The sequence below is a fragment of the Pinus tabuliformis genome, chromosome X (assembly GCF_031772625.1).
Source record: "Pinus tabuliformis cultivar Carrire ecotype Pingquan chromosome X, CPIR1, whole genome shotgun sequence".
NCBI lineage: Eukaryota > Viridiplantae > Streptophyta > Pinopsida > Pinales > Pinaceae > Pinus > Pinus tabuliformis.
In genome coordinates this window covers 1,668,629,492-1,668,642,544 of record NC_142308.1, presented here as the reverse complement: position 1 = coordinate 1,668,642,544, position 13,053 = coordinate 1,668,629,492, and the positions used below count along the sequence as shown (strand labels likewise).

Below are 13,053 nucleotides of genomic sequence, written 5' to 3'. Positions count from 1 at the left end.
CCTACCAATCATGCATTTCAAAACAACACAATGTATTAGTATTGTTATTCAATTAAATAGTTAATAGGTTTTTGTTGTTATTCATTCTGTGAGACATAGAATTCAATGTTGTGTAACCCTATTGAACAAGAGGTGGAATTAAGTCGCCTAGAGCACATTAGCAAAGGTGCCATAGTATCTCTTTATGTGCTATCCATTTGAAGGGTACTCTCGAACAAATAAGACCTAAAAAGGTACAAATTCAAAAGCAAGCGCAAGCTTGGCCTAATTATCTCTAACTCTACCAATGTTGATGGCTTAATCAAAATGCCTAGAAACCTGAGATCAAAAGTACATGTCCTAAGACTGTCAAAGTTCGAGGTTGAGTTCAAAATGCTTATAAATCAAGATGGAGGGGAAGTGCAATATTTATCCTTCAAACTGTATTTCTAAGAAGCTCCTTGCATTGGGGCTCAATTGGTTGCTCTCCAAAAAAAAAAATCTTGACTAATCTGGGAATAGATGATCCCTTATGAAAAACAAATGTGCCTTTAAAAACTTTGGAATGGTTCTAAATATATAAATAGATAGATAACACTTTTCTCAATAGTCTCCCTCCTTCCCAATGTGCAACTAAATTGTTTGTTTGAATTTGACCATTAGTTGAGTTGACAATGATTCCACAAAACCTTCAAAAATGAGAATATGATCAATGGCCTAAATCACATTGTCATCAATCCCCGAACTTCTTAATGATATTGAACCGTTTTGGAAATTCGAAATCCAAATCTTGAAGCAACTTCAATGATAACATCAATTGCACCCACTCCTTTGAAGCTTTAGAAGATATTGTCGTTTGGGAACATCCAACTAATTTTAAAAACCATTCAAAATTCTCAAAAGTAATAAAAGGAATGGCTTTATTTTTTTATTTTTTTTCAAATGGAGGAATCAAGGGATTAGCGCATATCAGAAGGTTTACAATAATAGTGCAAAAATCTACTTTGAAAGGCCTTGATAGATTGCGACTTATTCAAACAAAAAGTGAGAGCACTTTAATGTGAGGATTTGAAGAGTTAAGAAATATTGAGGATGCATGTCAAGTGTTTGACAAAATGTCTGAACGAAACACGGTTTCATGGAATGCCTTAATTGCTGGGTATGCGCAGCAGCAGGGGTACGAGGAAGAGGTACTAGAGCTTTTTGTTCGAATGATGTCCATGGAAGTGAGGCTGAATTCCTTCACGTTTATCAGAGTTGCCAGGGCATGTTCTAGACTAGCAGATATCGAACTAGGGAAGCAGATTCATGCATTCATAATTGAATATGGTTTTGAATTGGATGTCTTTGTCGGTAGTGTGCTTGTGGACATGTATGCCAATTGCAAAAGCACTGGGAGTTCACAGCAAGTGTTTGATCGAATTCCTTATCGGGATATGGTATTGTGGAATACATCAATTGCAGGATATGTGAGGAATGGATGCGATGAGGAGGCTTGGAAACTCTTTTGCCAAATGCAAAGGGAGAGCACAGGAATGAGTGCATTCACATTTGCCAGTGTTCTCCGGGCATGCGCTGGGCTTGTGGCATTGGAACAGGGCGAGCAAGCTCATGCCCACATTATCAAAACTGGGTTTGAATTCGATATGTTTGTTGGCAGTGGACTTGTTGACATGTACAGCAAGTGCAGACACATCCAGAGTGCACGTAAACTATTTGACAAAATGCCTAATCGAGCTGTTGTCTCGTGGACTACAATGATTTTGGGATATGCCCAGAATGGGGATGTCAACACCTTTTAACCAAGTGCAACGAGCAGTTGGGAATCTGAATCAATATACACTTACCAGTGTTCTCAGTGCATTAGATAAGCCAGAAGCCTTAGAACAGGGTAAGCAAGTCCACGGGTTCATCGTAAAAGTCGGATTCCAGGCAAAGGTTTCTGTTGGAAATGCTCTTTTGACAATGTATGCCAAATGTGGAGATGTTGACAATGCACACAAAGTCTTTGAAAAAAAAAATGCTTGAGTGGGAAGTTATCTCCTGGAATGCAATGATTGCGGGATATGCACTGGCTGGATATGCTGAGTTGGCACAAAAACTATTCTTTAAAATGCTACTGGCAACACTAAAAATCGATCACATCACTCTTGCCAGTGTGCTTGGTGCATGTGCCAGTCTAGAAACCCCAGAACATGGAAAGCAGATGCATACTTATATCATTAAATCAGGGTTTCAGTCTGATGCCTCTGTTGCAAGTTCCCTTGTTGACATGTATTGCAAATGTGGGAACATAATGAATGCGTAGAGAGTTTTGACAGCCTTGTTGAAAGAGGTATGGTCTCTTGGAATTCGATAATCGTGGGATATGCTCAGAATGACCATAGAGAAGAGGCTTTGGTTCTTCTTCGTGAATTGCAAAGGTTAGGTATGATTCCAAATCAAATCACATTTGCCAGTGTGCTTAGGGCATGTGCCCGCTTAACAGCTCTAGAATAGGGCAAGCAGGTTTTGTTCATATCATCAAAATTGTGGTCGAGGTAGATGTCTACGTAGGGAGTGCCCTGGTAGACATGTATTCTAAATGTGGGTGCTTGGAGGATGCACGAAAAGTGTTTGATCAAGTTCCAGAGCGAAATACAATCTCGTGGAACGCAATGCTTTCAGGGTATGCTCAGCATGGACTTGGCAAGGAGGCTCTTACCCTTTTTGAACAAATGCAACAATCTGGAATTATGCCAAATGATGTCACTTTCATTGGTGTTCTTAGTGCATGTAGCCATGCAGGCCTAGTGGATGAAGGTCGTCATTACTTCGATGTTATGTTTCAAGATCATGGTGTCATGCAAAAATTGAAGCATTATACCTGCATGGTTGACATTCTTTGTCGTGCTGGAAAACTTGAAGAAGTTGTACAATTCATCAACGAAATGCCATATGAACCTGATGCATTGGTGTGGAATATAGTGCTTGGTGCCAGCAGAGTTCATGCAAACGCAGATATAGGAAAATTGTCAGCAGACTATCTTCTTGAGTTGGAACCAGAAAATTCTTCAGCGTATGTACTCCTCTCAAACATTTATGCAGCTTCTTCAAAGTGGAAGGATGTAGCACGTGTGAGAAAATTGATGAAAGGCAAAAGCATGATAAAGGATCCTGGGTGCAGTTGGATTCAGGTGAAGGATAAAGTACATTTATTTGTCGCTGATGATAGATCTCATTCACAGACTGATAAGATCTATGCAAAGTTGGAGGAACTGGCTAGGCAGCTGAGAAGTTCAGGTTATGTGCCTGACACAATTTTTGTGCTGCATGATGTGTCTGAGGAACAGAGAGAAAATGCCCTACGTTACCACCATGAGAAGCTGGCAATTGCTTTTGGTCTTATCAGCACAATACCCGAGATGCCTCTTAGAATTATGAAGAATCTCTGAGTATGTGGAGATTGCCACACTGCTACCAAGTTAATCTCTAAAATAGTTGGGCGAGAAATCATTGTGAGGGATGCCAATCGTTTCCATCATTTCCAAAATGGATTGTGCTCTTGTGGGGACTTTTGGTGACTATTTAATAATAACCAACTAACATAGGATTCCAGAGTAGTTACCAAATGGGAACGCCTGCCAACTACAATCACAACAATTTCTTAATGGAGGATTAGGGTATGGTATTATTATTGCTGACTGCAATGTGATGGCCTTAGCCTCATTCAGCTGGGTAAGGGACTTGCAGGACTATCATCGTGGAAACATGTTTCATGGTGGGCACTAAGGATATTTAGAAAATAAAAATAAAAAATAAGTGCAGTTAATGAGCTTTTTCCCTTTTTAAATATTGATGAATCTTTGGGTAACCAAATTCACATGGATCAGTTCTACCTTGGGTGTCCGTATTTTATTGGGAGACTACACAACCATGACAAGGGAACTTTCTGCTACAGCTTCAGAACTTGTAACAGAGCATCAACCAGTCAAGGGATGAGTCAGTTCCTTCTCTACAGCAATGTATTACATCTACTTATGCTTGGAACATCAACCAACCATGGCCTCCTACCTAGTTCATCAACTAGAAAAAGAACAAACATAGCAACTCAATCTCTTAATGGGAAACATCGACCAGTCAAAGCTAGAAACCTTCTCACTAATAATAGCAGAAGAAACTTTATAGCTGATTCCAGATTTTCATGATCCAAACTTCACAGACAGCAAACAAAGATCGTAGACAACATGCTAAGAACCCACTTTCTAGAGATAGAAGATGTTAGCTAAAGAATCTTACATTTTCAATCGCAGCAAGATAAACTAAAAAATGGTTAAGGAGGTAGATGAAAAAGATAATACCACCCATTACTTTTTAGTCTAGTTTGTTGAGGCATTAAAAGGTGGTTATTCTCTCCTTGGTAAGATCATAGTAAGATATGTTTTTTTTGTTTTATTCCAAGGAAAATCTTACAGGATTCCCCCTCTTCCCTGGAATATCTGGATGGAGGGAAGTTCAACCACCAACCATAATAGCCACTAGCAACCACAGTGGACTCAACCAGATTTGAACTGGTGACCTACAGCCTCTCTGTCAGCAAAATGCCTTAAGCAAATAGTTCAACTTCAACTGACAGAGTTAACCCCTTGGGGCATAGTAAGATATATTTTCACTTGTATATATAGAGAATTCAATGTTTGAGTTTATCATCTTTTGAATAAGATTTATCTTTGCAAGAGGGGGTCTTTCTAAACAAGAATTTAGGAGGAAAACTCTTTTTAGAATATGTTTGGCCTTAAATATTGATTTATGGAAATAGTATTGAATGCTACTGTCATATTTAATTTCTCGAAATAGTATTGAATGCCACTATCATATTTAATTTCTCGAAATAGTGTCGAATGCCACTGGTTATGACAGATTAAATGTGTTGAGGATTTGGAAGGTTGAAACTATGGCTTCAAATGGCATTTTCTGTTTGTATATTTTTATGCTGTGAAGCACAATATAAGTCTTAATAAAGCCTTGGATGACAAATAAGTAATCCTAGATCATGGCTGAAACTCTTCAGTTTTCCTTTTTAGGCCAAAAAGGCCTAGACAATGTGTATATTGATTTCATCGTTGAAATATCAAAGAGAGAGAAAATCCATGGAAAAAAAACACTCATGAAACATGACTTTGTTGCTAAAAAAAACATCTTCTATCAAGTGACAATGTTGGAAACATACGTGTTAATGTTGCTGATAAATTGCATGCATTGCCCGAAAACCAATTTTTCAAGAATAGTCATGCCAAACTGCAATTTTTTTCATGAACCAATGTTGGGAACATACTTGTTGATATTGCTGATAAATTGCATTGCCGGATAGCTAATTTTTCATGAATAGTACAGAACTGCATATTTTTCATGAATGGTTATCTCAAACTGAGTGTTCTGGCATAAATTTATGTCCTTTTAAACATTCTTCAATATCCTAAATTTAAAATATTTCAAGATAATATTCTTCAACATCCTAAATTTAAAAAAATTTCAAGATGGAAAGCAATCTTATAGTTGTTAGCAATACTTTAACTTCAAAAATGGAAAGTGCGGTAACTATAAGAGTTAGGTGCACCAACTCCAAAACTACTTAAGCATCTGAAAATTCCATCATACACTAAGAAACATATATATCTATTACTCCCCACAGATTCAGTTGGACTAAAAACGAACACTCTTATTTCCTGGAAAAGGAAATGCCAAATCCTACTCATAATTAACAATTCCAGATTTTAGATAACTTACTTGTTTGGAGACGTCAACTTTAAAACAACGTTCACTATCCATAAGCATTTAGAGGATGGAATTTGTAAAGGTTATTAACATTAATACAGAATCTCAAAACCATTAATGCATTTTTAGAAATTGCAGAGGTAATCAAGAAAATTACCGAGCGAATGGATAATTCAAAGAGAACTCAAGCTACAAGGAGGAGGTACATGTGGAAGCTATTGGGACCATCGTAAGACAGAGGAGCTGATTGCAAAATGGAAACAAGTTTTCTATACATGAAATTGACTTTCAAATTGCTCAAAGGACCGCCTTCAAAGTTCATTTATGAAAGAATATTGCCAAAAGGTTTAGCACAAAATGGTCTTCTACACAATTTCATTTGCCTGAGAACAGAAAATTTTCTTGTTGCAACAGAAACTAAATGTTATTTTAGCTTAGATGGAAGCTTCTACAGGATTGCAAGGAAAATTTTAAAGTGCAATTTACAGGTTAGTAATGTCTTGGTCTTCAAAGATTCAACTAGATTTGAAAAATCTCTAGTAGGTAGGCTTCAAGGTCCAGATTTTGAACCAAGGCTCTGATACCATGTGTAAGAGTCCTATCCTAGGGTCTTCTAACAAATCTATTTCTGAAGAATTTAAATGCAATAAGAGGCAATAGTTTACTTTCTTACAAGACTTTTAAACAAATAAAATTTTACCATTTACATTCTAATCCTTATAACTTATGGTGAACATTTCATTTTGATAAATTTACATGAGTAATCTATAGAGGAATACCTATACCGGTGGCTGGTGGAGATGCCTTTGAGCTGCTGCTCCTGCTGAACGCTCCTCTTGACTGACCCAACTGGATCTACCTCCTAGCCAACTAGGAAATAATTCCTAGCCTAGGAAACCTCCACAGGTTCCCTAGCCCTTCAAGCCCAAGTCCAAGCAGATATAGTGTGTGTGTCCAAGATGACTGATCTAGACCAAGATGAACAATAATTCCCTCCTCTCAACAACCCAAGAAACCTCCACAGGTTCCTATGGTCTCCAAAATCACAGCAAATCCTAAATCACAGCCAATCCCAAAATCAAGCAAGACCCCCACATGCCCTTTTCTCTCTCCCCCCTTCCCTTTTTATACCCTCCCTCTCTTCTCCATCTCAACCACCTCTCATTAATGTCATTAACTTCTCATCCATCCTTACAGTTGACTTCTCTTCTCCCAAGTAAAGCTAGGAATACATTTGGAAATGTGATATGATTATAAAATTGAGAAATTAATGGGAGAGGACCATGTATTCTCCCAAGTAAATCTGAAAGTACATTTGAGAATGTGAGATGAATATATATCTATATATATAATTAAATGGAGAGGACCATGTCTTCTCCCAAGTAAATGTGAGGGTGCATTTGGGAATAAGATGTAATTAAATGGAGAGGACTATGTCTTCTCCCAAGTAAATGTGAGAGTACATTTGGGAATGAGATGTAATTAAATGGAGAGAACCATGTCTTCTCCCAAGTAAATGTGAGAATACATTTGGGAATGTGAGATGTAATTAAATGGAGAGGGCCATGTATTCTCCCTAGTAAATGTGAGGGTACATTGAGGAATGTGAGATGAATATAGATATTGATAATTAGTTGGAGAGGACCATGTCTTCTCCCAAGAAAATGTGAGGGTACATTGGGGAATGTGAGATGAATATATATATATATTATTTGAAATAATGGAAGGAGACCACATCCTACTTAAGATTCAATTTGAGAAGGCAGGTTGGGAATTTGAATAATAGAAATCATGAATTTTATATTAGACCAATATTTTTCCATATTTTCAGATAATGTAAACATTAATAAAATTTGCAGGATAAGATTTAAGTGGGGCATTACTTATAGGTCTACTTATCCATGCAAGGCCGCCTTGGTCTTGTGGATGACAAATTGACTTTTTGACTCAAATAAAATATTTTTTCTTTTTCTTACAATAAGTCCAAATGGGACTTTGACTCATAATAAAATTTCTTTTGACTCAATAAACCCTAAAAGCATGAATAACATCCTTTGACTATAAATAAATATAATAATAATGAATGTAATAAATGAATATAATAAGTACATCAAAGATACATTTGTAGTACATTATGAAGACCAACACTAGTTAAGTTTTCAACAGATCTAATTACCTTTTGCCCCCCTTCTTTGTTAGGTTGAAGGATTTTTTAAGGCCATATGAGATCAGTTGGGCAAATATATTATCTGTGATATGGAACATGGGAATAATTATTCGTGTCCTCGAATTTTTTTGAAATGGATTTCTCCAAAGCCCTCCCTGAAGAGATTCCACTCAATCTAGATGGGTGGTCTCATCTCAAGGCTCTGGATTACAAATAGGTTCCTTTTAAATGTAATTTGTGCCATAAGTATGGACACTTCATGAAAAGTTGTCCAAAATCTTAAGCTTCTTGAATCTCCCCAACTCCATCGCCTCCTCTAGAGCGAGAGAAAACATGCAAAGATTCACTCTTGTTAAAAGGAAACATAAGAAACATGGAAGTAAAAAACAACATATTTGTAAGGTTGAACCTAGGCACCAACCCCTTTCCCAAAACAAAATTTGAAGTCATGAATACTTCTGAAGAAGAAAGTGAGAATCTTGAGGTCCAACCAGATCAGTTAAATAACCTTGTTCCAAATGCCCCTCCTAATTTGAATGATGAATAAGATCCAGATCGGGCCCCTCTAACAATGATGGGAATGCTTTCCACTAAGGTCTTTGTACTAAAATATGAAAAATCTATTAAGGTGGACGAGAAAAAATCCTCCACTTCTTCCCCTTCCTATTCATATGTGGTTAAAAAGAAACGTTCCTCCCCACCGATTGTTGGAAAATGTAATTAGGTTTGGTCTTCATAATTATTCTTGTACTTGTATCATTATGTATTTGATGCGAAAATTAAAAAAGAAGAAAAAGAAATTTATGTTTCATTAGATAAGCATGTTCTTCATGTTTCTAGGATCTGGTGAGTCAAAGTCCTATTTGGACTTCTTAAGGAAAAATAAAAATAAATTTTAAAAAGATGTAAAATTTATTAAGGTGGCCGAGAAGAAGTCCTCCACTTCTTCCTCTTCCTATTCATATGTGGTTAAAAAGCAACGTTCCTCCCCACCGATTGTTGGAAAATGTAATTAGGTTTGGTCTTCATAATTATTCTTGTACTTTTATCATTATGTATTTGATGCGAAAAGTAAAAAAGAAGAAAAAGAAATTTATGTTTCATTAGATAAGCATGTTCTTCATGTTTCTAGGATCTGGTGAGTCAAATTCCTATTTGGACTTCTTAAGGAAAAATAAAAATAAATTTTAAAAAGATGTAATTTTGGTCAATTCACCTTAAGAATCCAACTCAGGTCTCCTGAATATCAAGTCGGCTCACTGAAAGGATGTTTATTTTTGCATATGAGAACAATTATATATTGGCATGCGGCATCCACCAAATGACGAGCAATTCAATATGTTTTTCTGTGATGAGTTTTGAGGCATGAAAAATTCAACAGGCTACTTTAAGGTGAAAACATGTGATTTTTTCCTAGGCTATTCATCTAGAGAAATGTGAATTTATGAGGTCATATATATGTGAGTTCCCTGTGGCAAAATGTCTGAAGAAAGGTGCGAGCTCTCTATGGCAAGTGGTCTCAGAGAAGTTCAAATTTTCTGTGGCAAGTGATTTGAAATGAAAATGAGTTCCTCGCGGAAGAGTTTGATGTTATTTTTGTGACTAAGATGATGTATTTGGAGGGCTAGACTTGGCATCTTGGAGGTTGAATTCTTGGGTCTTGGATATCTCACTTTGATCTGATTCTATAAGAAGAGGACTTTTTTTTTGGTTTCCCCCCTTATGGGGTTTTGGCTCCGGCTTGGAGAGCATACATCTGGTTTTCTTTGTTTATTGTGATCTTCATGTTTTATATTATGGTAATTGCTTGATGAAAGAAGAGAACATAATAATATTAATAAAGAAGCTAACAAATTCACAAGTAATTATCATGGTAGAGAAATCAACCCTAATTCATAAGGCTACTAATTTCTCAACATTGGTAACAAGAAGCAAGAAAGATCATAGTAGAAACAACTCTCGTCCTGACTTTCGCAAGCCATCCTCTAGTAATTTATAGAAATGTATTATTTCTACATTATTTTTTGTGTAAGCAATTTGTTAGAATTTATTCTTGTTCTTTTGTAACAATAAGAATAAAAATCAGAAGACTTAGTATTGGAACTTTCCCTTGCCTGCTCTTATTGGGAGGAGTTTGGTCTCTTTGTTTTTTTGAAAGTGTCATTAGCAGATGAACAATATATTGTAATTCACTTCCTAAGTAATTGCCACATCTAGGCGTAGATTTTAATACAAATCCTACTCGTTTTTGTTTAAAAAAAGAGAATATCATGGGTTGAAGTCTGAATATATATATATATATATATATATATATATATATATATATAGTTGACCAAATCAAAATGTTAAACATTGCAACATCTCTACAATAATTTAATTTTTTGTTTTATTTTGGCCAAATCAAGATGTTAAACATTACAACATCTCTACCATACTTGGCTGGATAACGCCAAATAGATGGACATGACTTTCAGAGATGAGAGAAGACAGAAAGGGAGGCCACCTGTGCGTTAACATTTGATACCTAGGACAAACCATAAGAAGCTAGGATCAGAAATTGGGAAGGTCTGACCAAAGAGAAATGTGAGATCGGTCCTAGAGATTCACTATGAGATCAAATTGATTACTTCTTGCAATGTTCATCAGATTGAGAGGAAGGAGAGAGGAGTGAGAAACTCTCTCCCAAAAAATCTTATGAATATTTTGTTGAGAAATCTAAGTAGTATCGGTCTTCATAATTATTTTCTAATGTAATTCTTATGTATTTTTCAAAAGAAAGAAAAATAAAATTTATTATCCAAGAAAAAATATTTATAAGCATAGGTTTCATGCTTTATTTATTTTGTTTCTAGGTCAAAGAACCCATTGTATGCTTCTAGCATTTTTGTCATGTGCCATGGTCCTTGTCATTATGTAATATACCCTTATTGGGCCTTTTATATCAAGAAATAAATTTGTAATTGAGTCAAAAATCTATGTTGTGCCTCCTCAACCTAGTCGGCCTCATTAAGGGAATTCAACCACATAGAAGGAATATATAAAGAAGTGTAATTTGACCTATTTGAGCATCGATTTGAGAAGAGTTCGATCTACAATTAAAAGAGAGTACGAAGGTAAGAAAATGAGGTGAAAAAGGCTTGAATAAAGAGAATAAACCCTAATGAAGGAAGGAGGAACCCTAACGAAGTAAATAAGCTCTTTTTTCTCTTGTTTCTAGCTCACACATGCGAGTTTCTGGGTTGCAGAAGGGGTCGAAATTGTTGAGAAATATAGGACAGCTAGATTAGGGTGATTTCTCTTACTTTGATAACTACTTATGATGTTCTTTTACTTAATATGATGTATTTTTCATTAACTTCTTTCTTTCTCTTGATTATTATTGTGTTCTATTCATCAAACAACTACCAAACTATGAAGATCAATGAGACAAGAGGACACAAAATATAGGCTACCATCTAGGACCAAAACCTCTCCTCTTGAGAGGAAAACCCACAAGAATTCTTCTCTTTTTATAGAATCTTCAAATGATAAATTCCAATACCTAGGATCCGTATTTAAGACCAAGTCAAACCTCTTCTTGATGAACTGACTTCTCATAAATTCAACCCAAGTCAAACTTGTTTCACAACAGCTGCAACTTCTTCTTTGATCACAGTTTCAGACCTACAATTGTGATTGTAATTTTTGGCCTCCTTTACTTGCAATTTTTGGCTTCCACTGCAGAAAGCCTAAATTGGCACGTGTGAGAGAATGATGGTGAATTCTGCCTTCTTTCTCCTTCGCTGGGATTAGTTCTTCTTCCTTAGCAATTCAACTTGCATATTAGATCTTTTTTACACCAAAATTTGACTTGATTAGAGGTTTGAAATTTCATACTTGTGACTGTAATATGTACTTTCATATCTTCACATGTGTGGATTTATGTAACCCAAAAATAAACTACAAAACTTTGACTTTTCTCCTTCTTGTATTCTCTTCTTCTTCCTCCTATTAGGTCTCTATTTTTCTCCTTGATTGAACTTGATGAATTCTTCCAAATGAGGTTGAACACCTATTATTTATAAGCTTCTTGGAGGCCCTCAATAGGTCGACTTGACATCTCTAGGAGGTTAACTTCACTGCTTTGTAGGCCGACTTGTCTTCTATAGGTTGACTAGGTCTTGGAGGGTCTTTATGACTCAAATTGACTTACATAAATTTTATTTACATGATACAACATTCCCAGTGGGGTCTTTCATAAATGACAATGACTCAATTGAATTCTTGACTCTATGACAAACCCTAGAAGCACTCAATGTGTGCTTGACCTACAAATAAATTGACCTTGATTATGAAACCCATGCTACAATAATAATAATAATAATTTTTTCTTTCTTTTTACAATATACAAGAATCAAGAGTACATTTCATATTTATGAAGACCGAACCTAGTTACCTATTTCAACATTCCCTCTTAACTAGGGAGGTATTCATAATACATACAAGGTACATGGACATTCTCATACATAATTCTCATAAGAAGAGTCAGATTGGTAATCCATCTCATAAGTTATCTTCTCATCTTATATCAGTGCATCTCATCATATCAACCAACATTGTCACATAGCAAGGCCTTGACTAACAACTCTATCTCTCCACAAGATTAGAGCACAATGTTGGGGAGACCAATGATTTATAGACACCTTCATCATTGTCTCTCAAGGCACATACCCCATCCAAATGTTCACAAGGTATGTCCTTCTAGGACCATTCATGTCTTGGATTAACACATCCTCAAGGAATTTCCTCTTCGACTACTCTTACCTATTGGATGCCCTACCTCATCCTCAAAGAGTATCAAAACCATATGCTTACCCAATCCTCCATTCTTTCTTCATAAAGTGAAGACAAGAATGATGTGTCTATCTCTCCCTCCCAACTAGGATGATCTACTCATTCCTATAAAAGGAATATACCCAAGCTCCCTCTCAATTAGGGACTTGTCAATAAAAACTATTTGCTCTTCGGTGGAGATCATGGTAGTATCAGCTACTTATAGGGCTCCTTTTTTCAACATCATGTCATGGATGAACTTCAAATTCTTTATCATGGAGCCATCTTCTTTTAGAACTTCTTCATAGGGCATTGGCCATCTTCTCCATCACTTCCCTTCA

At 36.1% G+C, this 13,053-nt stretch overlaps 2 pseudogenes; both read left to right on the top strand.

Annotated features, from left to right (window-relative positions):
- Positions 1–1,094: 1,094 nt before the first annotated feature.
- On the top strand, positions 1,095–1,781 carry LOC149146422 (putative pentatricopeptide repeat-containing protein At3g13770, mitochondrial pseudogene; annotated as a pseudogene).
- A 669-nt stretch (positions 1,782–2,450) lies between these two features.
- LOC149146421 (pentatricopeptide repeat-containing protein At4g02750 pseudogene) lies at positions 2,451–3,413 on the top strand (annotated as a pseudogene).
- The last annotated feature ends 9,640 nt before the right edge of the window (positions 3,414–13,053 follow it).